Genomic DNA, 27,057 nt, shown 5'->3' on the forward strand with positions numbered 1-27,057 from the left:
TTGCATATAACAGCCATTGAATAAATATCTTCTTATTTAATAAAAGGCATCTACCAAGGAATATTTCTTTCCTTTTTTTTTTTGCAGGTAGAACAATTTTATTTCACAGTTATCTTTAAAACCACAAAGACACTATGTTCTCCATATAAAAACATTAGTACAGATAGCTATACTTTCTAGAAAATGATTATATAGACCCTCTTAAAGAAAAATGCACCCCATTGTATGGTTTCAGTAAAGTTGCTTGGAAAAACCTCACTTCTGGACTGATTCCTAAAACATACCATTCCACCATTCTGCATCTTTTGGTTCAAAGTATAAATTATTGTCCTCAGTATGTGTTCCTGCATTCATACATGTTTGATAATCCACATACAGACTGGTCTATCATTTAATGTTCCATTGGTTCATCAGCCTTTTCTGCAGGTTCATCAGCAGGTTGAGCAGGCTGTGCCTTTCTCTGGGGTCTTTCTTCAAGACCTTCCAGGAACGGAGACACATCATCATCATCATAAATCATAAACTCTAAGTCTTTACCAGCAGTTCCAATGGAAACATTCTTTGTAGTTAGGTCCTGTCCTGCAGGAAGTGTCTCCCGTAAGGCACGCAGACCATGCTTAACCAGGTCATTCAAATTGCACTCCATAAACTCTGACATATGTCTCTCCAAGTAAGTACGAGCTGATTGAGAACAGGCTCCAATAGACATAGCTCTGCAGTCAAAATAGTTAAAAGACGGACAGGTTTGGAAAATGTAAGGGCCCATATCACCATAACCAGCAATAAGCAGCCCAGCACCATATGGTCTCCAGCCATATCGTTGCGTCGGTATCTGGGTTTTTGCTTCCAATTAGAGATACAAGACGAGACACAGGAAGAGGTCTGTCAAGTACAAATCTGGAATCCAGACACTCCTGGCACATAAAATTACATAAAAGTCTAGCATCAGCAGTAAGTCCAGCAATTGAGATACCAATATGGTTATCAACATGGAGAATTTTTTTCTGATGAACTACAAGTTCTGACTGTGCTCTCTTCAGTGCAACCAGCACTGCATGAGTTTTTGACTTCAGACCAACTGTGGTTGAACCTTGTTTGACAGCTTCCATTGCATATTCGATTTGATGAATCCTGCCCTGAGGGCTCCAAACAGTAACATCATTGTCATACTGGTTGCGAAACATGGTTCCCGCAGGAGCCTGGCTGAGGCCTCCTGTGAACCTGCGGATCAAGGAGCGGGTCAAGGAGCGCTTGGATTATTTCTTAAAGTGGCATGTAGGTTCAAATGAATGAATGGAATTTGCCATTGAATTGCAGAGGGAGGCCATTCCAGGCAATGAAAACATATGAGGCAATGAGGAAAAAAGACAAGATGGCGGGCAGGGTACAGCACAGTGGTAAGAGTATGAGGTCCTGCAGGTATGAGGTCTTAGGTTCAAACCCTAGTACCTCCATTAAAAAAAAAAAAAAAAAAGTAAATAAACCTGATTACTTCCCCCGCAATTTTTTTTTCATTTTTCAGTTTTATTAGGTAGAATTGTTACAATTTGACTGCACATATACAATGTATTGCATGTAAATACATATATACAATATGCTGCAAATTTTTTTTAAATTTACATGTATGTACTGTTCATTGTTTCTAAGAATGTTTAAAGCTTTAGCTTTTTAAACTTACATAGTTATCAAAGGAATAAAGACAACCACAAAATAAGAATTAATTCAAAAAGATACATACAATGCACTATTAATAATTATTTATAATTGCCAAGATATGGAAGCATCATAAGTGCACATCAATAGATGAATGGATAAAGAAGATGCAGCATATATACGTAATGGAATATGACTCACCCATAAGAAAGAAAAATACTTTACTATTTGCAGCCCTTCATTCACTTTTTTTTCCCACTTCGAAAACCAGAATTTTATAACTGGCATAAACATTTCCATTGCATCAAAAAGAACAAAATACCTAGAAACAAACTTAACCAAGGAGGTTACTTACACTCTGAAAACTGTAAAATATTGATGAAGGAAATTGAAGATGATACAAAGAAATGGAAAGATATCTTGTGTTTCTGGATTGGAAAAAGCAACACTATCAAAATGTACTACACAAAGCAATGTACAGATCCAATGCAATCTCTGTCAAAGTATTCACACCATTTTTCAGAGAACTAGAACAAATAATTCCAAAATTTATATGGAACCGTAAAAGACCCCAAACTGCCAACACAATCTTTTATAGGTCTTATTTTTTTTTCTCTTCCTTCTTTTTGTCTTTTCTTACGGTTTGATGAGTAGAGAAGTTATTTTAACGCTTGTTGTAAAGCTGGTTTGGTGATGCTGAATTCTTTTACCTTTTGTTTAGCTGTGAAGCTTTTGATTTCTCCATCAAATCTGAGTGAGAGCCTTGCTGGATAGAGTGTTCTTGGTTGTAGGTTTTTCCCTTTCATCACTTTTAATGTATCTTGCCACTCCCTTCTGGCCTGTAGAGTTTCTGCTAAAAAATCAACTGATAACCTTATAGGAATTCTCTTATATGTTATTTGTTGCTTTTCTCTTGCTAATTTTAATATTTTCTCCTTACCATTAATTTTTGTCAATTTGATGACTATGTGCCTTGGTGTGTACCTCTTTGGGTTGATCCTGTGTGGGCTCTCTATGCTTCCTGGGCTTGGGTGACTGTTTCCTTTCCCAAATTGGGGAAGTTTTCGGTTATTACCAAAAAAAATTTTTTTAATTAAAAAAAAAAAAAGACTAGAGCACGCAGAAGTTTACAAAAACTCTAAGTATATGGCTCAGTAAGACTGTGTATAACTAAAGTGGACAATGACAGGAGATTGAAAAAAGTAGGCAGAGTCTAGATCATAAAGGACCCTGTATGACATGCTAAAAAAGAGTTAGAATTACTATATTCTATAAGGCATAGGAGGTTGTGCCCAGCAGGGTCATGGAGGAAGAAAAGCAGCAGAAAGGATTGTATCTGTAACATCTCAGTCTTATAGTATGGGAGTCAAGAGATGAAGAAAGAGGACATAGAAGTTTAAGTATGTTATTTATAGGTGCAAAGGTAACCAGTAGAGGCAGAAAAATAACCATAATTCTCTTGAGCTAAATCCTAATCTGTCATTGTAGGAACTAAATAATGTCTGTAATTGATACATGAAGAAATAGTATTAGGAGCAGTATATATTCAAAGATATGTATAGTAAATGCCAAAAGAATTAAAATCAAATTGTAAGAGTGATTGCCTCTGGGAAACAGGACCAGGACAGGGGGAGGGCAGGGGAAGCTTTGTATTATAAACTCTTTCTAAATTTTTAATAAACATTTCCTAATGTAATGTGTCAGAGAAACAACACATTCCTTTAAGCACTTACTGTGTGTCAAGTTGTAAGACCCCATCACCTCCTAGTGAAGGAATAGGTTTCCCTGTCTAGACTCTTCCAAGTGCTCCGGAAGTGCTGGAGCTTCTGTTTCTACTTCATGTTTGATGTCCTCTGGCGGTGAAGGATCTCACACTGTTTTGAAAAGTGTCCTATTGACAAGGGTGAAGTTGACAGAGAGCAGTTCATGTGGGAGCCTAGCGAAGACTGAGGGCACAGGTAGACATTCTTCACCTGGATAAGCTAAGAGGCCGAGTACAGGTGCTGTAATGACCTGACAGCGATGACAGTAGCACCTGTGGCTCTTCTACATGAAGTGGCATGCTGACTCCAATGGTAGGGATGGTCTGCAATCACCAGCCTCCCTTCCATCTACCTCTGTAGAGTGGGTCAGTAACCATCGCCTCACATGGGCTCCCTCCCCTACTTTGCCCTTTTTTGGAAGTCAATCAACTGAATATTAACTGTTTCTTTCTCTGTATCCCTGATCTAACAATCTCAGTTGTCCCCAGGCCAGCATAGATGGATCAATCTGATGGCTCATCCAGGTGAAGAATGTCCACCTCTGCCCTCAGGCTTCGCTGGGCTTCGACATGAACTGCTCTCTGTGAATTTCACCCTCTCTCAACAGGACACTCTTTTCAAAACAGTGTGAGATCCCTCACCACCAGAGGACATCAAAGATGAAGTAGAAACAGAAGCTCCAGTTTTGGCACTTGGAAGAGTCTAGACTGGGAAACCTATTCCTGGTTATGCATGCACGAGTATATGTATATACTTACATATGTATATTTTTTATGTGTATATATTTATACTGGAAAAATACTAGGGTCTTAAGACTAAATGAGATGGCATATAAGAAAGTGTACAGTATTAATTCATTTATACATCCAACTAATAAACTCTTTCATGGATGGAAGTGTGGGGCAAGAAAGAAAAAACATAGGACTAGCATTTCAAGCCCTTTTCTCACTGCAAATATGAAAAACTACAGCATTCTATTACCCAAATGGAAATATTTAAAACCAAAAATAGTATTTATGTGTCGTAACTTGCATTGTTTTGAAAATAGCCCAGGGCAGTGCTAGTGGACTTCATACATATTTTCTAACAGTTAGAGATTTTCTGGTGAACTTAACTATTCTGAAGAGTTCTATTTCTGATGAGCTATTTCACAATTCTAGCTACCTCAGAAGGAGGAAGTATGATCATCATGTCAATATGAACTTTTTATTTTGGATATTATTATCTTTATTATATGCTTTTCAGATTTCAATTACTAGTAAAATAATACTGTCATGACTAGTTTGATTGTTTTTGACTGAGGAAAACCAATGAATTACTGTAATTAATTGCCACGTAATGAGACCAATTTTTGTAAATCCCACAAAAAATACCATCTTTGCTCTATGCCAACAGGGCCTTAGTGACATTGGGAGGGAGAAGGAAGAGAGGGAGGGAAGAAGAGAAGAAGGAAAATGAAAAAGAAGGGAAAAAAACAAGTGCACACTTAGATACTTTTTGTTTTCAGTTGTTTGAAGGAATATTTCTGAGTCTGTAGTCACAGAGGTATAGAATATTAGAGATACCAGGGGGCCAGCAAATGATCTGGTTCAACTTTTGCATTTTATAGGGAAAAACCCAAGGCCTTGAAAAGTTAGATGGCATGCCCGAGCACTCATCATAGGTGAGTGGCAGAACCAGAATGTGAATACACAGAGCATAACCAGTTTTTAAAAAAGACACACACAAGGGAAATACCAAGTTACAAATTATTAGACTAGTATGATCTGATATTAGCAACTTTGAGACTTGCATACTTTTTTTTTTTAAATACATGAACTCTTCTTTAGCGGTCAGGAAATGAGCATTGTTTCTTTTTACTTTCCAAACTTCTTTGCATTCCATGTCCCCTAGTTTTTCACCCTAATGTAAGTTTTTTACCCCAGTTTAGAAGTGTTTGTGCTCAAAAAGCTTTCACTGGTCATCTTATTGTGTCTCAAACAAAAATACTTACATACATTTAAAATTTTTTAGTTCCCTCTAAGTTAAAAGAAGGCACTTCTATAGTTACAGTGATAATTATTATTAAAACAATATAAATATATTAAACATTTTTATAATTGCTAAATATCCAAGTAGAAAATTTTAAGAATGTACCTATTATTGGAATTAACGGGGATTTATTTTTCCATTAGTTCAGGTACTTGTGGAAGAATGTTAGTTATGTCTAAAATGGAACAGAGTACCACTTTTATTGCTGTTTTTCACAATAATAATAATATAAAAATAGAAAGAATTTAATTATGACAGTCTCACCCAATTCTTTGAACTTTTTTCAAATGAGATGTCAAAAATAACAGAGTAATTTGTTATCCAAAATTACTTTTAAAGATTTATCAGCTAACAATTTAATTAGGTCTTCATTTTAGTTTTGTTGAAAGCTATGAATTAGAAACCATCTGACTTATAAAGAGTTTTATTAAATAGACTTAAGTCTCAGTCTCTGAAGCTATACCAAAAAGAATTTATCACAGATTATCAAGTGACTATTAATTATATATTTTATTCTTCCACCCAGCAGTGCTTCATTTAAACCAATATAGTCAGTAAGAATTGGAGATACTAATTTCAACATCTGTGCTAGTACAATATTTTTGATAAACTTCTTTTATCGCATGTCAAAATCTTAAAGCTTTCATTTATTGCATGTATGGGAAAATGTTGCCATATGACCTAATTGACAAAGCCAGTTCTCATTCTCAGACTAGTCAGTCAGATAAGACTTGTTTTCTTTCCAAAAAAAAGTCTGATTTCATTTTTCAGGTCAGATGTGCTAATACTTCTTTTAAGGAATACTCTCCAAAACACTGAGAATAAGTTACAGAATCTGGATTGTACATTTCTAAAAGCAATCAAGATTAAAATGACATAGCTCTAATATAATTAATTTTACATTAGCTAAAACAAAACAATACATTTTTCATTACTTAGTTCACCATAATGCAATTTAGTATCATGCTTAAAGTAGAAGTTACTTATGAATCAAGACCTATGAGAGCACATACAATATTCTTTAGGAAATGTACACGTATATGGTTTGAACCCTGATACCAGATTTTTCTTACGTGCTTAATAAAAGATAAAGGTATATACTGTTTGTATTAATCAGAGTAATAAAACTAGCTGCTGAAAAAAAAGTCCACAGTGTTTTATTTCTCAATCATTTCATAGCCCCAGTCAGAGCAGGGTGACTCCTGGGCAGCTGTCTTCAAAACAGTGGCTTGGTTCCTTGTCTCTGGTAATCTGCAGTGTTGACCGCTGTGGCCCCAGCAGAAGGGAATGAGAGCTTGAACAAGGGTGCCAGGGGTATTTATAATTAGACCTGGCAAGTGGTGTTCATTATTTCTGCTCGTGTTCCTGTGGTAGGTACCCAGGCATGTGGCCCTAATCTGACTGCAGGGCAGAGTGGGAATGTGGTTTTCCTGCACACTCAGGAAGAAGAAACCCCGTTGGTGAGCATATAGCCAACCTCTGTCACAATAGCTTATAACTAATTGATCCAGCAGCTAGCAGATTCATATGTTGTTATTGGGAGATAATGAACAGTAGATAATTCAGAAGATGAAATAAAATGGGAATGAACTGTAATCAGAATGAGTATATTATGATCTGATTTGATAAAATAGGGTTTAACTCTTATTGGATGATATACAACTGATCTGAGAAAAATCTGGTAAAAATTTTATGTGTGTTAAGAAATGTATCTTTAAAAAGTTAGTATTCCTTAAAAGAAATTCCAGTTACACTAAAAAATAATCAGCATCATTACCACTACTGTTTAGGCAATTTGAAGGTGCTTTTCTTACTAGCTTACAAGTGCTAGGATGAGTATTTTTATAATTAATTATATAATCAATAATTATAATGAAAAGAATTGCTTTCCTTTAAAAAAGATTTTAAAGCTATCTTTGCATTGCTGTCATAGAATTTTCAAAAGCACTGCGTTCTTCTGCAAAAAGGGCAGAGGCACACTCTCCCCCACCTCCCCCGCCTCCCTACTGCCCTTTCTGATTTAATTCAGAAGATCTCAACACTGGCCAGAATACCCTGATTCTAAAACAACATTTTGCCCTTAACAGAAATATGTATAAAAAAGACAAGCATTAGACATATTTTAAAATATGTTTTGATTAATTATTCAAGGAGGCTTCCTCAGTCATTTGAATTGTTCCTTTGTTGGGCAACCAGGAGATTTTTACTTCTTGTGTCAGTACACCATAAGCAGATTCCAGATACTTGAGGGTGTGCCTTTCTTGTATAAAATAGGAGAATGGACTATAGTGAAGGGAAAGGTGGGAACACAGAATGTATGTTCAAGGCAAAGGAAAGAGTACATTTTAAGTTAGGGGGAAAAATAAATAGGGGCTTATAATCAAGCAAATGGGTCAATTCCAGGCTCTGTCACTTAGAATTCTGTGACACTGGGCAAGGTCAATGAACCTATCTGAGTCTGATGCTTCTTAAATGCCAGCTTCTCTTGGGTACAGAAGATACCCAATAAATGGTAGTTATTATTACAATCTAATAGGAAAGACCAATGTAGAGAAATAACGTGAGTGATCTAGCCCCACCTAATAAATATGATCTCTTTCTCTCCTAAGGGAGAGGATCCTCATTGGATTTTATACATTTCTCATATTTATTTACTAGATTTTAAGCTCTTCTGGGATTACAGGAACTTACTTTACTCATTTTTAAAAACCCCTCAAGGAGGGAGGGTATAGCTCAAGTGGCAGGGCGCATGCTTGGCATACTCAAGGTCTAGGTTTCAATCCCCAGTACCTCCATCAAAAAAATAATTAAGTAAACTAATTACCCCCCCCCAAAAAAAAACCTTAAATAAAGTCTTCTAAATAAATAAATTAAGTTAAAAAATAAAACCCTTCAGCCCTAAGGATTGTTCTGACACCTAATGGGAAAAGAAGGAAAGATTTGGGACTGACTCAACAATCTTCAGTCTTTTACAATAGTTCATAATAGATATTTGATGAATATGGGATGATAGGAATGAGGAAAAAAAGCTGGCCCTCCAAAAAGAACTCATAAAATAACACGTGATGTAGGGCCCAATCCACAAAAGCTTCAAAGTCATTCAAAATTCTAATGAATTCTTTCTCAGTTGAAGGACATATTTTAGTAGAATGTCTAAAATATGTTTTTAATTCTGAACTTGATTAACAATAATTCTGAGTCACAGTTGGGATATACAATTTATGGAGCTGTTAAAAAAAAAAAAACGACTTTCAAATGAGTGGTTTTTAGGGGAAAGTTGTGGGAGTGTTTGGGACATATCCAAAATGAACTGTTTTCTTTCATTTTTCCGGGTTGCTTATTGTGGGGCAATAAGTAACTAGGCAGATTAAATACCAAACAGATAATTTGAAACAAAAAGAAACATCTCTATTCAATGACTATATGAATTTAGCATATCCAGCCTTTTCTTGCCGAGGCATGTTCACGTTATCCAGCATGGGGCTCAACCAGTGACTGTGTCAAACAGCCAAGAGTATCAGGTTCCTTTGCTAAAAATATTCCAACTCAAATCATCTAGGCAGACAGTATCAAAAAAATTTCTTTGTCCAAAGAAGTGACCAAATTTTAAGAGACCAAATAGAAACAGTAAAAGAAATTACTAAGTGAGCTTCAGTTTTTTCATCATTAATATATTTTTAATACAGGTCCACAATTTGTACTCCAAAATTTCAAAGTAGAACAAAAACAAAAAGTACCCTCGGAAACTCAAAAGTGTTTTTGTAAATTTGGCACCAGGATTATTTGGCAGCCAAATCTGGCATGGGTAAACATGACGCCTTGGTTATGTCTCAGTGTTCATATCCATCCATCAGTCACCCTGTGCTCTTTGCTCACCTTGTATGACTTGGGGATTAATTACACTGTGAAAATGCCCAAAAGAGTTAAAGACATGACCATGGCAGCAGTAAAAAGAAGGAAAGAAAGCATCTGTCTTGAGCAGTAGCTCGGAAAGTGAAGTTATTCCAGAAGCTTGATGGTGATGGGTCTGTGAGACATCTTACCAAAGAATATGGGGTGAGAACCCCCACCATATATGACTTGAAGAAACAGAAGAACAAGTTGTTGATATTTTACAGTGACAACAGTAACCAAGAACGAATGAAAAATAGAAAAACATTACATAAGGGCCAAAAATGAAGATCTCGACTGTGTGATGATTGAATGGATTTGACAACAAAGATGTAAAGATATGCCACCGACTGGTTTGTTGGTCATGAAACAAGCTAGAATATACCATGTAGAACTGAACATTGATAGTGATTGATACTCAGAAAATTGGCTGCAGACATTTAAAAAGCATCATGGTATCAAGCATCTTAAAATCTGCAGTGAAAACGCTGCTGCTGATCATGAAACTGCTGAAAATGACACTGATGAATTTGCAAAGGTCACATCTGATGAAAGCCTTAGCCCTGAATAAACTTACAGTGCTGATCAAACAGCTCTGTTCTGTGCTGTGTTTCTGGGAAAACCTTGACAATGGCTGATGAAAGGACACGAACAGATTTCAAGGATGCCAAGCAAAGGTTGACTGTTCTTGGGTGTGCTAATGCTGCAGGCACACACGAGCTAAAAGTGGTAGTGACTGGGACAGGCCTGTATCCAAGATGTTTAAAGGGTGTGAATTCCAGTTCCTTTTTAAATCCCCCCCAAATTCTCATTTCCAAAATATATCTGATTCCCAGGGTTTTGGATAAGAGATTGTGGACCTATAATACCTACCATAGAGATATGTTGTGATGACTCCATGAAATAATCAATGTGAAAATGCCTGGCACAAAGTAAATGCTCATTTAATGTAATAGTGCTCTTATTAATTATTATTATTCCATTCCCCTACTCTTGAGAGTAAAATGTTGGGCAAGGTCTTTTTGGCATTGAAGTTACTAGGTTGACAGCATGGGTAATAATAAGCATTTTTCAAATTTTATCACCCTAGGAGATGCTTTGACAATGTACTGCTGATAATACGTACTAGAGTATCTCCCTAATCTTCATCCGAGATAAGAAGCATTTCCCAAATCCCAGGATGGAAAAAGTTATGCAGCAATAGGCTCCATTGCATGTTTATAAAATACACCTGTAGGTAGCCCTTATTTTATTCATCAGAGAAACATAATTAATTGCTTATCTGTCTGTTCCCTCAGCTCCCTCTGCCATAAGCACCACATAAACAATAACTTAATCTCCCTTGTGAACGAGGATTTATTCCTAACTCACTGTATAACCTCAGCTGCTATTGTGAGACTGTGGACATAGCTGAATAAATAGAATTGGCATTCTGTTTTATAAAGAAAGTTACTGTTAGCCTGATGAATGTGAATTCATTCCCTATAGCCTGGTCCCCTTTTTGTTTTTTAAATAGTGTTTGTTTATTTAAAGTGTAAGTTTTATTGCTTTTCTCTCATTATAAAAGGCACACATAGTTATTGTTGAAAACATGGGAAATATGATTTATAAAGAAGAATAGTAACCCACTCTTCTAATTTTACAGTGAACGATAATCACTCTTAACCTCTCTTTACTTGGAAAGATGTCTGTCGAGCTAAACGGTAAGCCCTGGGAGGGTAGAAACCAGGTCCATTCATTCCTGTTCTCTCCGCTGTCCTCAGCCTCTACAGTAGTAAGCATGTAACAGATTTAAAGAAAATACACATACACACTCATGGATGAAACTATAATCACAAGGTTTTTTTAGCCAGATGATTTTTAGTTAGCGTGATTCCGGTAGAATGGCAGGAAATGACGTCTCAGCCATTCAAGGGCTTCCCTTACGGGACTTGACTCGGGATTCTGGGTCTTGCCCAGGGTGCTGAAGCATAGAGAGGGCCTGTCCTGTCCTCTCCCTTCCATCTGCATGAATATCTGGTGGACGCCCGTTTTCTGTGCTAGAAAAGTTTCCTCTGGATTGAACCACTCCATGGCTTCCGCAGGACCTGTGACATCTAGGACGTTTGAGGGGTCAGGGCGTGTCCGGGTGCACCTCATCACACAAGCCATCCTCTCTGGGCACTAGCGTTCTCGTCTGACCGCCGCACCCAGCCTGCTCAGACCTCAGGAATTCTCTCACACCCAGACCCCCTTGTATAGTGATAGGTATATTTGTCTCTTCCTCGCTATCCTCAAAGATTCTCCCTTTCTCTTCTCCTAAGAATATGTAGAAGAATCTTGCAGAGGTTGAACTTTAACAAAATAAAAACTGCTCCATGGAAATGCCTGCTTTCCTTGTGCAAAAAACCCTGAGGCAAGAAAACTCCACAAATCTTCTGCTTAGAAAGGGAGTAGTGAGCACAGGCTATGGAGAGTATGAAAAATTGATTCTCAGGAAGTTTTTCTGCCATAAGAATTAAGTCACTGATTGACCCAAAGCCCCTCAGTAGGAAGGGGCAGACCAACACCACTTAACTGGAACACGCTGGGAAGACCAGGCCCCAGCTGCTGCAGGGCAGGTGCTCCTGGGCAGGGGACAGCAGCAGCTGCAGGGTCCAGTGGCCCCGTAAACTGCTGATGGAGATTGCAAATGGACGAGATCCAGGGACTTGAGTCTTAACAGAGTTTGTTGTCCAAACCCAGAACTATATCATCCACAGGGACATTCCATCATCTTACACTAGACAAACAGAGTGTGAGCCAAGGACAGAATCTAAATTATTCTAATCTTGAAATGTCCACTTGCGTATATGCGTATGTCAAGCTGGGCTTGGCAGAAACAGAGTAACACTATTCAAGAGCATTTAAATGGAACAAACTCAGGCACCTGATCAAATTTTAATACTAACATTGTGTAAGGGAAAGTTAAAATGAAATGACTTTTTAGACATCAGTGTGCTTTCAGAGTTTTGAATTGTATCCCTTTGAACAACATTTCTTATTTTTAGGTGGATGACTTTTATTTTAATCTTTTTTCAAACAATCAAGGTTTTCACTTTGTTCTAAATTAATTTACTTGCGATGCTAATAGGAAAATTTTGTTATTACTCAGGAATATATTTTTTTGGAGGGGGCACCTGGAGAGAAATAAAATTTTAAATGGCTAAGGAGTAAAATCACAGAGAAAACTGAGCCACTTAATTTCGGATCTATCTTTATTTCCATGTTTACAGTGGTATTTTTATATTGACCTCAACTTCAAAAACACATTAAAAATTAAGAAGTAGGGATGTGGGAGGTGTTGTAATTCCTCTGAACAGCCAAAATAGTGATTATAATGTTTATGTTTTCATAACTGAGATCCTTGGACCCACAGTTTTTGTGTTTATGCCAGTTCTCTTGTACCTTACTAAACATTTTTGACGTGTCATACATTATGAAAAAAATCCCCTAAAATTGAAAGTTCAAAGAAAAACTCTCCTGAAGATCCACCACCCAGAGACTACAGCTGTTACCATTTTTTATCTGTTTCTTTGGGGGTGTTTTCCTATACCCGTGTTTCAGATTCCCACTCTTGTTACTTTTACTTCTTTTTTATAGTCATGGTCAACATTGCATTCTCTTTTTTCTTTTTTACTTATTATTATAAAATAAGTATTTCCCTCACTGAAAAAGTAGACTCTTCAGAAGCCTTTTTAATGGTCAAGAGTCTCTCATGTGGCTGCATTACAATTCACTTAACTAGTTCCATATTATTGGATACAGATGAACTGTCTTCCAGAAAATCCATTCTTGTGGATTCCATACCTTGCCTCTCACGTGTGGCTAAGGGCCAGGGGTTTCTGTGCCACAGGATAAGTATCTTCTTAGAGTAGTCAATTCCCACAAAATTGGAAGAGAAGATTCATTCTAAAATAAACCCAACTCAGGCATTATGAAATAGAACTGTAAATGTGTATGAATTTTTAAGATAAAGCAAGAAAAGAATTTTTTAAGTTAAATGTGATGGAAGAGAAAATTATTTTGCTGGTATATCTGTGAAATATTATTGCAATCTGCATTGGTAGAACTATGCGATGGTCTTTTGTAATTCATATAATATTTGTCTTTTTGTAACTGGCTAATTTCACTTAGCATAATATCCTCAAGGTTCATCCATATTGTAGCTTGAGACAGGATTTCCTTCTTTTTTAAGACTGAATAATATTTCTTTTTATATATACCAAATTCTGTTATCTCTTTATCCATTGGTGGACATTTGCATTGCTTCTACCTCTTGGTTATTGTGAATACTGCTGTCATGAACATGGGTGTGCAAATACCTCTGAGATCCTGCATTCAATTTCTTTGGATATATGCCCAGCAATGGAGTTGCTGGAACATATGTTGGTTCTATTTTTAATATTTTGAGGAGCCTCTGTATTATTTTTCCATAGCAGTATAACTCATTTAAAAAGGAAGAAGACATGCAAAGAAATATCCTATTTGTAGAGGGTCATGTTGGACCAACAACTCTTGATTCACAAGGGGCAGGAATTCACTTCCCCTGCTTCATTTGTCTCTATTCCTTTCACAGACAAAGCCCTGATTTTGCTCAAGTATCCACTCTTCCTTCAGAAGGCCCATTACTCAAAGGAATTTAACCTCATTACCAGCTTTGGGAGTGTATCTTGCTTACTCTAAACCACTCATGGTAATTCCACTACCTTACCATTGTTTGGGGGGAGGGGGTAGGTAATTAAGTTTTGGTTTTTTTTTTTTAATTGAGGTACTGGGAATTGAACTCAGGGCCTTGTACGTGCTAAGCATGTACTCTACCACTGAACTATACCCTCCCCCACCCCACTACCTTGCCAGTGAATGGTTTGGGCACTCAGACTTCAATCATTCAAGGCACAACTCTCCCCTGGGCAGTGTTATTGGTAGAGGAGTAGGTATGCGACCTAAGCTGGCCAAATCAGACTGAAGGGAAAGGTTTCTGTGGTACAGTTGGGTGAAAGGTTATCTTTTTCTCCTGTAGAGCATGAATAAAGAAATGTGTGTCCCCATATGTTCCTATAAGCCATTTATTAACAATAATGACCCTAGTCTGGAGACAAAACTGATACACAAAGGAAGACTAAACCAAGAGAATATCAAAGAAATGGGGTGGAACCCTTATGGCCTTGGGCCTGGAGCCCTTTTGAGCTCTGCACTGCCTGTTAATAAACTTCTTCACTTTTTAAGCTAGTTTGAACTGGGTTTTCTGTTACTTGCAGCCCAAAGCATCCTACCTGATGTAATTCTTTCCTGCTATTCAGGACCCTTAGGGAAAGAGTTTCAGAATCACCCAACGATCTTACAGCTCTGAGGTCTAACTGCTCCTGCTGCATTTCCTCTTTACCCACTGGCTAGCTGATGCAGTCTTCCCACAATCAACTGGGGGATGTCAGGCCTCAGGACATTTTAAAATTCGAGAGAAGTTTCTACTCTGTAACTGAAGAAGGGATGAGGAAGGGGGCTATCCCTTCTGCCAGGAGGTGGCCTATGGCTAGATCCAATCTGGAGGAGGAGAGGTTGTATCACAGACGCAGCTTTGAAGGGAATGGAGTGCAGGGCTACTGCTAACCCTTACTGTGAATTACAGGCGAAAAGTGCAAAAAAAAAAAAAAAAAAAAAAAGTCCTTCCCAAGACACTTTACTTCAGTATGATGGTAAACTGTCCCAATACATTGATTTTGTTAGCACAAAACATTTTTCTTTCATTTGCCAGAAAATTGTCGTGATGAATCTACAAATGTATGCTATCTAGGGTGTAAATAGTTCACTCTTAGATCTGGCACTATTGAGCCTGGCACCATCTGGCCAAAGGAACGTGGCAGCCTATGAGAGACAGAACGCAGAACGCAGACCAGATGAGAAGGCTGGTGAAGATGTGCTTACAGTCCGTTTACTTGTAGTTCAGATTTAATTTTGACAAGTAAACGCTTTAGCAGGTGAACTGGGTAGGGTAGATAGGGTTTTTAAATTTTTTTTTCATTTTAAAATAATTTCACACTTATAAAAAGATGCAAAAGAAAGTCACCAAGAAACAAAAATCAGTTCTCCCATATTCACCCAGTTTCCAAATGTTCACAATTTACATAATGATAGTACAAGTATGAAAAACAGAAAATTTACTTGGATATTAGACTATTAACTGTTATACAGATCTTATTCAAATTTCACTGCCACAATAATGTTTTTTTTATGGTCCTGGATCCAATCCAGGATCACACATTGCATTTAGTTGTCATATTTTCTGTCTTTTTCAGTCTAAGACAGTTTCTCGATTTCTTTTGTCTTTCATGATGTTGACACTGTTGGAGAGTACTAGCCAGTTACTTTGTAGAATTTCCTTCAAGATGGGTGTGTCTGGTGTCCTCATAGTTAAATTTAGCTTATGCATTTTTGCCAAAAATGCTTCAGAAGTGATGCTGTGCCCTCCTCAGGGCATCATTTCTGGAGCCCCGTGGGGTCGACGTGCCTCATTACTACTGATGATTCCTTGGTTGTGGTGGTGTGAGCCTGATTTCTCCACTGTAAAGTTACTAGTATTCTCTTTATAATTAAGAAGAATCTTGTATGGAGATACTTTTAAAATATGTGTATCTCCTGTTTCTCATCAAACTTTGTACCACTAATTTTACTGTCCATTGATGAGACTTACCTACAACAATTATTACTGTGGTATTGGCCAAATGGTGAGGCCAAGATTTGAGCTTTAGAATCAGGTTTGGAAAGAGTAGGTGGGGAACATCTTGCCATCTGACAGTATTATCTGGTGACAAAGAGCAGACGTTTTGCAGTCAGACAGATCCAAATTCAAATATTGACTTCACCGTGCATTAGCTTTGTGATCTTAAGCAAATTAACTTCTCTGAGTGTCAGTTGTCTTATTGGTAAAGTAGCAATGATGGAGTCTATAGAGTCTTATGATGGTTATAATGAGTATAAATAACTTTGCTGTCTCTGGCACACAGTAAATGCTCAGTAAAATTTAACTATTATCATAATGATAATGGTTATTGTAACAGTCTTCAGTGGGAAGAAAACCCAAAGGTATTTTCTTGCCATAGTTACTTATGTAAAAAGTGCCCTTTGTTTTTTTTTCTTTTTTCTTTTTAATTTTTAGCCTTTTATTAAATCTATCTTTGAAGAATATGCTCTTGATGTACTAGTTAAATGGGCAATAAACCAGATTGAATACACACACACACACACACACACACACACTCACCATTTGCCCAGCATCCAGCATTTTGGAATTATAACAGAGGAAAGAGACTTGAGACTAACTGGGATAAAAGTTAATATAAACATAATATCCAGAATTATTGAGCACTTCAGCAGATACTGCTTTTTTTTTTTTTAACCCAGTAGCCAATCTCCTATTCACAGTAGTAGAACTCTGGTATATGAGTAAGTGGAAATGTGCCCAACCAAAAAAATTTTATTTCCCAAGTTCCTTTGCAACCAAAGGTGGCTAATATGGCCAGTAAGCAAGTCTCCTAGATGTGACTTCTAGGAAAGCTACTGAATTTTCATAAAAGAGACATACCTGACATGGGCCTTTTAACCCTCACTCTCCTCCCTTCTTCCTGCCCGGAACTCAGAAGCAGTGCTTGTAGATGCAACAGCCACCTTGTAACACAGGGACTGAAAGCCACACACTGAAGATGGCAGGCAGGAAGATTAAAAGAGCCTGGTTCCTTGTGCAGCATTCATCTCTCTTGATAAGTAGGGAAACTTGGGACATATCATTGGTTTCTGCCCATTGAAATGTATGCAGAGTGCTACGCCGCTCACAGACCTAGCTCCTAACGCATCCCATGTGGTCATCCAGCTGCTGGCTGGATGTCTACACTCAGAGCACAGCTGGGAGTCACGCCTTGAGGATGGTGGAACCTCCGATAGCTTAGTCTCTGTTTGACTGCATGGAGCAGCGTTCCTTCTCTCCACCCTCATCCCTACCACTACACTGGACTGCAGAGTGAGAAATGAACTTGATTGTGTTTGTTGGGTTAAGGTACTGACATTTGGAAGTTCTTTTATGCAACTAAACATTAATACTATGACAGAAACCACAAATGGGACCTTGAAGTGGGGTGCTCCTAAAACAAAAGACAAAAACAAAACAAAACAAAAAAACCCTGAAATAAGTGGCACTGGCTTAGCATGCCAGGTATGGGAAGATAGGAAACTGATTCCAGAGGCAGAAAACGTGGCAGTCCGTGCTGTGCAGTGGCAAAACACTTGGCAAAAATTCTCACTTGTAATAACTTGAGAGGCAGGCCATCTGCTTACTGACTGTCAGCTCCCAAAGAAGCAGTTGGAAGGAACCAAACTGTCAGTGCACATTGGCCACAATTGGCTGGCAAGCTTTGGTAGTTTGCAGGAAGAAGTGAAAGAAAATTGGAAAATTACATAAATTTGAGGTCTTGAAGTCGACTACTTCTAGACCCCAAATAGTAGAATAAAAGAATGAGAAAATTGTAAGCAACAAAGGACTTCTGGGTCACCACGTTTTAGCACAGATCACATGAGAGTTGTAGCTTTCCCACTCAATCCTGATGTCATCAAAGTGGCTGCCTACTTAGTGAGATGAGAGAGGCATGAGAAGGAATTAAAAGATGTAAAGGATATTGAGAACCATCTCTAGGAAAGTATTTGGGGTGTAATTGTTGGCATAGGAACCATCTGGAAGAATATCAATGAGAAGGCTGTGAGGTTTCTGAGGAAATAGTATTTCCAAAGAAAACATAAGTCTGGGACAAAGATTAGTCAAAGCATAAAACAGTAACCAGCCTTCAACTCCGAGGTTCCATGAGAAGGAAGCAGACTCCAAAATCTGTGTAGTGCCAGAGATAGCTTCCTCCCCTGTCACTCACTTCAGATGTTGCCATGGAGGATAATGAACAATGAAGAGAATTCCCAAAGAGTGGAACCAGGGGTCACAGAGAACTATAGACAAAATAATGCCTCTCGTAGAGGAAAAACAGTCCAATCAAAGACATTTCCCAATGCTTCCTGGTTGGGGATACGTCACAATGCCCACCCTGCTGCTTTGGACCGGCATCAGCTTTCCATCTTTCATTTCCTTCCTTTCCAAGTGGGGCCATGAAGTTACTTGTCTCTGCTCACCGTTGTGTATTTGGGGATGAGAAGGGAGCAGGGAGCAGGTGACTCCTTTTTGGTTTATAAATTACTCAGCTGAAAAGAACCACATGTGAACCAGATGGAGCTGACTGAGCATCACCGATGGCTTTTATCTGGATTTAGAGACTTTGGATAATGTTCTAGGGACAGGCATGGAGAGAAGTTTATTCTATATGTGGGAGGAAGAGTGGAACGGAAATTTATTGACCAGAAGGACAAATAGTGGCAGAGACTGACCATGTGCTTTCCAAGGTCATTTCTTTTCTTTTAGATATTAAACTAAACTACATTGCTCAGGCTCTTCTGCAGTGGGGTGGGGTGGCAACGGGCCAGAGAGGCACGTAATTAAGTTCTGGCCAATGAGATGTGGACAAAGTTGATGTATGCTATTTCCAGGTCCAGTCCCTAAAACATCCCCACAACCCTCTGTACTCTCCTTCGTTCCTCATCTGCTGGCCGATGTCAGCATCTCAAGCAACACTAGCTTCCTAATTGACTGCACAGAGCAGACACCGCTAGCTGACCACATTGAACTCTTTGTGAACAACAAATAAACTTTTATTGTAGTAAGTCACTGAGATTTTGTATTTACTTATTATAGAGACTAGTATCAAGCATGCTGACTAATAAATCCTCCCCTATCCTAATTTAACGTGCTAAATGGTGTATGACTGATGGGCAGCTAAATGTTTATTCAGATTCCAGACCTATTAAATACATTTTTCAGCTGTTAGATGATCACAGACCAGCTGATTTGATAAACTTTAATTTTGTAGAGGTTGTGTTTCAGACACAAATATGCTCATCCACAATGGAATAATAAATGTCATATCTAAATGTGCCTGAGGAGTGGGCTAGAGAGAGATGCCAAGGGAAGTGGTTAAAACCTTAAAATTGTTTTCAGATGTGGTCTTAGGGTCCAATCCTGCGTCAGCATCACAGACGGTCTGTCATTCAAGGTCCAACCAGGAGGAGAGAGTGTTCAGAAGAGAGGAGCTGTGGTGCAGGAAAGAAGAGGCAGAGAAGCTAATCAGAGGACAGTGAGGCAGTGCAGACATTAGCAACAGCATGAAGCCATCACCACCCATAGGTTGGCAAACATAGGGAGAAGGTGGTATAATCAGAGCCCAGGAGTTAAGATCACCCAGCAGAAGATACAGGCAAGGCAAGCATGCCCCTTAGGCAGCAAGGAAAGGAGAAGACTGCAGTTCTCACCAGTGCCTCCCATTAAATAAGCCAGTGGTTAAGACAAATGACCCTGGAGCCAGAGAGAGCCAGCCTGCAGGAGCCAGCCCTCCTGCCCACCGAGCAGGGGGGCGCACGGCAAGCAGTGGATCTGAGCACGTCAGCATAGGACGCACAGAAACCGGTAAAAACAGGAAGAGCTATAGAACATTCCATTCTCAGTAAAATCAAAGTTCAAGTGTTAGAGCAACTTAAAAGAGCGTGGCAGTCAAAAGTGGGATATTTTTAAAAGTCTGGCTTTTCAGAGGTTCTGTTCTAGTTACTGTGATTTAAGTCATCACTTTTTCATTTTTATTGTGCATCAAAGAAGATGCAGCATGTAGGGGAATGTCTTTATTCTGTGTCCAAATATGCAATCTGTACAGCTGTAGCTTCTTCCTCCTTCAATTTTTTTAAAGTTTTTTTATTGATTTATAATCATTTTACAATGTTGTGTCAAATTCCAGTGTACAGAACAATTTTTCAGTTATACATGAACATATATATATTCATTGTCACATTTTTTTCTGTGAATTACCATAAGATCTTGTGTGTATTTCCCTGTGCTTTACAGTATAATCTTGTTTATCTATTCTACAATTTTAAAATCCTGTCTATCCCTTCCCGCCCTCCACCCCCTTGGCAACCACAAGTTTGTATTCTATGTCTATGAGTCTATTTCTGTTTTGTATTTATGCTTTGTTTTTTTTGTTTTTGTTTTTTAGATTCCACATATGAGCGATCTCATATGGTATTTTTCTTTCTCTTTCTGGCTTACTTCAGTTAGAATGACATTCTCCAGGAGCATCCATGTTGCTGCAAATGGCATTATGTTGTCGGTTTTTATGGCTGAATAGTATTCCATTGTATAAATATACCACATCTTCTTTATCCAGTCATCTGTTGATGGAAATTTAGGCTGTTTGCATGTCTTGGCTATTGTAAATAGTGCTGCTATGAACATTGGGGTGCAGGTGTCATCCTGAAGTAGGGTTCCTTCTGGATATAAGCCCAGGAGCAAGATTCCTGGGTCATACGGTAAGTCTATTCCTAGTCTTTTGAGGAATCTCCACACTGTTTTCCATAGTGGCTGCACCAAACTGCATTCCCACCAGCAGTGTAGGAGGGTTCCCCTCTCTCCACAGCCTCTCCAGCATTTGTCATTTGTGGATTTCTGAATGATGGCCATTCTGACTGGTGTGAGGTGATACCTCATTGTAGTTTTGATTTGCATTTCTCTGATAATTAGTGATATTGCTTCCTCCTTCAATTTTTGTAAGCAAATTTGGTTAAGTATTTGAAAGCTGCAGAGGTGGAAAGTGGGAGAAATTCTGCCTCTGCTGCTTAGCAGCTCTGTGATATTGGACAATCCACATAACCAAACTCTGCAGGTCTAAATTCCTGATATCTAAAATGGACATAATAATACCTTCTTACTTATCTCACTGGCTTATTGAAATGATCATAGATGTTGTTTGTTTTATTGAGACAATGTATGTGAAAATATTGGTGTACAGAAAAGCATTATATAATGTTAAGCCATTATATGTTAATAAGCTTCCAAATCTGTCTCCCTACCATTCCATCCTTTATTTTGGGGGTTGGCTTTGCTGAGATATAACATAAATACAAATACATATAAGTATACAGTTTAATGAATTTTGACCAATATATACAGATATGGAACCACTACCACGATTATGAAATGGAATCTATCCAATGCCCCCAAATTATTCTTCATGCCCCTTTGCATTTTTATACTTTAAAGCCAATATATAATCAAGAGAAATGAAAACATACATTCACATAAAAATTTATATGTAAACATTCATAGCAGCATTATTCTTAATAGCTCCAAAGTGGAAACAACACAGATGTCCATCAACTGATGAATGGATAAATAGAATGTGGTACATCTATGCAATGGAATATTATTCAGCAATAAAAAGGAATGAAGTACTGATCCATACTACAACATGGATGAACCTTGAAAACGTTATATTAAGTAAAAAGCCAGTCATAAAAGACCACATATTTTATGATTCCATTTATGTGAAATGTCTAGAATAGGCAAATCTGTAGAGACAGAAAGTAGGTTAGTGTGTTTGCCTAGGGCTAGGGGTTAAGAGGAAATGGAGAGTGACTGCTAATAGGTATGGAGTTTCTTTTTGGGGTGATGAAATGTTTTAAAATTGATTTTGATGATGGTTGGGTAATTCTATGAATATACTAAAAGCCATTGAATTTTATCCTTTAAATGAGTTAATTGTATGGTATATGAATAATATCTCCATTAAGATATTACCAAAAAAAATGAAGAGTTAAGGAATTCAAAGAAATCTAAAACAAAGGCAAAATTTCAAATACAAAATTTCTTTATAATTTTCATATACTATTTTTTCTTCAAAGTTACAGGAGCATTTATATAAATTAAAGAAAAATACCATCCACAATCTTAATATGCTAGGAAATCAAACTATTTTGATTATTTGCTATCGCTTCCTCACCTCATCTTTGAGTATATTTGCTTGATTTATAGTCATAAATGGTAGACATGATTAGTAGGTTTCTTTCATCAGTTAACATTACATCACAAACATTTTTCCATCTTGTGACACAGTCTTCAGAATGATCAATTTAAAGCCTGTATGAACCCACACACCTACGGTCAATTAATCTTCAACAGAGGAGGCAAGAATATACAATGGAGATAAGACAGTCCCTTTGGCAAATGGTGTTGGGAAAGCTGGACAGCTGCATGTAAACCAATGATGTTAGAACACTCCCTCATACCATACACAAAAATAATCTCAAAATGGCTTAAAGACTTAAACATAAGACAGGAAACCATAAATCTCCTAAAAGAGAACAAAAGCAAAATAATTCTCTGACATAAATGGTAGCAATGTTTTCCTGGGTCAGTCTACCAAGGCAGTAGAAATTAAAGCAAAAATAAACAAATGGAAGCTAATCAAACTTAAAAGCTTTTGCACAGCAAAGGAAACCATGAACAAAATGAAAAGACAGCCTACCAAATAGAAGGAAATATTTTCAAACAGTGCAACTGACAAGGGCTTAACTTCCAGAATATTCAAACAGCTCATACAACCCAATAACAAAAAAACAAATTGCCCAATCAAAAAATGGGCAGAAGACCTAAACAGAAATTTCTCCAGTGAAGACATACAGATGGCCAATAGGCACATGAAACAATGCTCAGTATCACTAATCAGAGAAATGCAAATCAAAACTACAATGAGATATCATCTCACACCAGTTGGAATGACCATCATTAAAAAGTCCACAAATGATAAATGCTGGAGAGGGTGTGGAGAAAAGGGAACCCTCCTACACTGTTGGTGGAAATGTAATTTGGTGCAGCCACTATGGAGAACAGAAGAAGGGAGTGGGTATAGCTTAGTGGTAGAGCACCTGCTTAGCATGCATGAGGTCCTGGGTTCAATCCCCAGTCTCTCCATTAAAATATATATATATATATATATATATATAAATATGTTTTGAATTTAGCTTAAGATAAATCCCCATGAGTAGAATTTAAAGATGCATCACAAGATGAGGCCATTTTCCTGGATCTTCGTATGTCCAATAACAACTTTACCTAACATGCTTTAGCTTATGCCAAAGAGGTGAAAGTTTCAGGAGCGTCAGCCATCCTAGGTGAGTCATGATCAGGCAGATTGGGCCATATACTCTGAAGACTAAAGATGACAGCAGGACAAGTGTTAAGAAGGTACAACCCAGTATGAACCAGCCTTGGCCTACAGTTGACCTAACTTCACAGTGCAGCCATTGATCTAATTTTAGGATGAAAGAATGAAAAACACTTCTATGATGCTTCTCAAAAACATCCAAATCTTAATGACTTAGTGGCTAAACCGCAGCACCAGTCTTCTCAATGACATTCTTTTATGCCATAAAGTAGGTTGATCAAAGCAGTATGAACATACATTTTTGAAGTCAGCCTCCACATCAGCCTGACTACCCTGAGACTGCCGTGTTGTGAGGCAGCCCAGGCTAGCCCAGCAGAGTTGTCACGTGGACAGAGAATGATAACCAGCCAGCCCAGGCTGCCTAGCCCATCCCAACCGAGATGCCAGACATGGAAGTGAAGAAGCCATCCTGGACATTTCAGCTCCAGCAAACACAATGTGATGAGAAACTGAGGAACCAAACTGCAACCAGAATTAAGGCCTCAGATATATGGCCCCAGTTGAATCATCCCAGCCATCTTTAACCATTTGAGCCATCCCAACCATCCAGTCATCACGAAATACACAAGCTAGTTCCCCTGAGCCCTGTCCTAGTTCCAGATCCACAAATGCTATTTAATGCCACTAAACAAACAAACCTTTTTCTATCCACCATGGAATTTGAAAAAGATATTTGAATGAGAGACACTCAGTGAAAACAAGTGCCACCCCTACCCTAGCTGCTGAATTGGCTTCTATGTAAAAAGCAGTAGCTTATTATTGGCATTGACTTTGATCCAAAGTCACATGTGTGATCTCTGCAGAGCAGCAACGGGAATGACAGCTGAAAGCTTATCCTGGCAGAATTTTCTTCAACTGCTTTAGCTCAGAGGACCAGGCGTGATCTGTGACAGCTGGTGCTCTTCCAGCTGCCGGCGGTGCCCCAGACACTCTGCAGCTGGATATGACAATGACACCACTACCTCAAGCTACCTGCTTTAGTGAGGAAAGCTCTGGCTTTTATGGGTACCCAGTCAGGGTCCAAATTCCAGCTCTACCACCTAAACCGATGTATAGATTCTTAGCAACTTACTGAATTTGTGGACACTGAATTTTCTCCTCTTTGAAATGAGGATAATAACACCTAACTTTGTAGGTATGTTGTTAGGGTTAAAATGAGCCTTACTTAGCTGGCATTTAAGAATAATGATAGCTGATGTTTCCTGAGCATCTCACAAATAACTTGAAACCCCTTATCACTACCCTCACGAGGTCACTCAACACTGTCTGGCTATTTCAGAAATATTACCTCGCAATTTCAGAAGTAAGCTGAATTTTCCACTATTTCATACCCTTCCTCTCTCTTCTAAACTTCCCCAGACCCTCTTTCCCTCACTCTAAGCTGATGGCTTCACCTCGTATTTCACTGATAGACGATAAGGAAACTACATCATCTTTCAGTCACCAAATCTGGACTTCTCTCTGCATCTGCATCTTCTCCCTTGCTCTTTCATCAGTGGAGGAAGTGCCCCTCCTCCCGTTAAAGACCTGTCCTTCCGTTTGTGCTCTAGATCCAGTCACCATTTACCCTCTCGCTGGATCATTCCAATGGAGCATTCAAATAGGCTCCACTATCTCTTTGTCTTTCAGAACTTTCCTTTGACCCCTAAACTCCCTCCAGTTACTGCCTTGTTTCTCTGCTTCTTTTATGGAAGATTCTCCAGAAAGTTTCTGTACACACCATCTCTACTTCATCTCTTCAGCTCACTCAGATTAGGATTCCAGCTCCACCACTCTTCTGAGATTGTTCTTGTCAGGGTCACTGGTGACCTTATTGTCAACGGCAGTGTCCACTTTATCGTCTTCTTCTTATTCCATTCCTCAGCTGCATGAGGCCAACTTGGACTCTGGATATTCCCCACTCTTCATTTCTGTGACACCATAATCTGGTTTTCCTTGTCCTTTATGAGTCTCCATCCTCAGCCTCCTTTCCTTTTTCAACTCTATATGTAAATGTTAATATTTCTCAAGACTCAACCCTGGGTCCTATTTTTTCTATACCTACGTTATTTCCCTAGGTGACCTCATCCATCACAAGCTTTAATACAGTATTATGCTGATGGCTTCCAAATGTATATCTGTGGTTCAATCCTCTCATATCTCCAGACTCACTTACCTACCTGCCTAAGTGCTGTAGCTAGGATATCCAATTGGCATACAAAGCTTACCTCTTCCAATTCTACCCTTGACTTTTCCCCTTTCCTAATCTTATAAATTCATTTAACAATTTCTGTTGATTTTAATTCTAAGGTAGGTCTTGAAACTATCCATTACTGTCCATCTCCATGGCCAAACTCCCATCATCTTTCACCTGTGTAGCTGCCTCCTGTTTGGTCTCTCCAGGTTTCCCTCTTGCCCCTGCCCCTGTCCATTCTTTATGTAGCAGCCAGAGTTATCTTTCTAAACAAAAATAAATCAAATCACTTGTCTACTTTCAGACTGTCAACAGTTTCCCATTATGCTTTAGAGTAATCCTAACTGCTTACCATAGACTACCGTGCCTCAAGTCCTCAAGCGCCTGTCTAAACCTCCAACCTCCCCTTACCCACCCCCTCCTCCCTCCTGATGCTCTAGTCACACGGGCCTTCTGTAAGTTCCCAATTCTTTCCTATCCGGGGGCTCTGACTGTGGTGCTCTCTGCTTTGCTCTTCACCTAGATTACTCCTTCTCATATTTTGGATCTTAGCAGTGTGATCTAAGAACAATCTTGCCCACAAATAAAAGAAACCTCATCCAAAAGAGGCTTAAGCACATGGAGGTTTGTTTTATCTCTTATAACATTTCCAGACGTGGGCACTCTAGGGCTGGCACATGAGATTGCAGGGTCTCAGCCTCTTCCTGTCTTTCAGCTCCACCATCCTGCCTACGTTGACCTCTCAGGTCTGATTTCATACTTGCTACCTCAGGGTCACACATGGCTGGTGCATCTTAAGACCTTAACTCCCTCATCTAGACAGAAGAAGGGGATGGTAAAGGAGCAAAGGCCACTTTTTATGTAACTTTTTATTATGCAGAATTTCAAACATAAAAAATAGAAGAGTATGACACCCCCCCTTCCATGGATCCAGCATGGAGCTATAATAATTATCAATCTGTTGCCAGTCCTATTTCATCTGTACCTTCTCCGCACACCTCTCCCTCTCCCCTTCTTATTTTGAAACAAATCCCAGAAATTGTATCATTTTCTCCAAATATTTTACTAAAAGATAAAGTTATTCCTTTTTAAACATAACCCCAACACCATTATCACACAAAAAATTAACAGTTCCTTAATATCATCAAATATCCAGTATTCAAATATCCAATTGTCCCATAAAGGTTGTGTTTTTTATAGTTTACAGTATCCAAATAAGACTAATACTTGGAATTGATATGTCCTTGAAGTCCCTTTTGATCTGTATGATCCTACTTCATCTTTTTTTTTTTTCTGCCCAATTTACTTTTTGAAGAAACCAGGTCCTTTGCCCTCTAGAGTTCCCTGCATCCTAGATTTTCCTAATTGCATTCAGATTGATGTCCTCTGTCGT

General features: G+C 38.4%; 1 protein-coding gene and 1 pseudogene across 4 annotated transcripts in view; one reads left to right on the forward strand and one right to left on the reverse strand.

Annotated features, from left to right (window-relative positions):
- Positions 1–27,057, forward strand: part of PANK1 (pantothenate kinase 1) — a 104,598-nt gene that overhangs the window by 13,888 nt on the left and 63,653 nt on the right. The gene's annotated exons all lie outside the window — the stretch shown is intronic.
- Positions 343–2,134, reverse strand: LOC105081844 (proteasome subunit alpha type-1 pseudogene; annotated as a pseudogene).

This window comes from Camelus bactrianus, chromosome 11, assembly GCF_048773025.1.
Source record: "Camelus bactrianus isolate YW-2024 breed Bactrian camel chromosome 11, ASM4877302v1, whole genome shotgun sequence".
In the NCBI taxonomy this organism is placed as follows: domain Eukaryota; kingdom Metazoa; phylum Chordata; class Mammalia; order Artiodactyla; family Camelidae; genus Camelus; species Camelus bactrianus.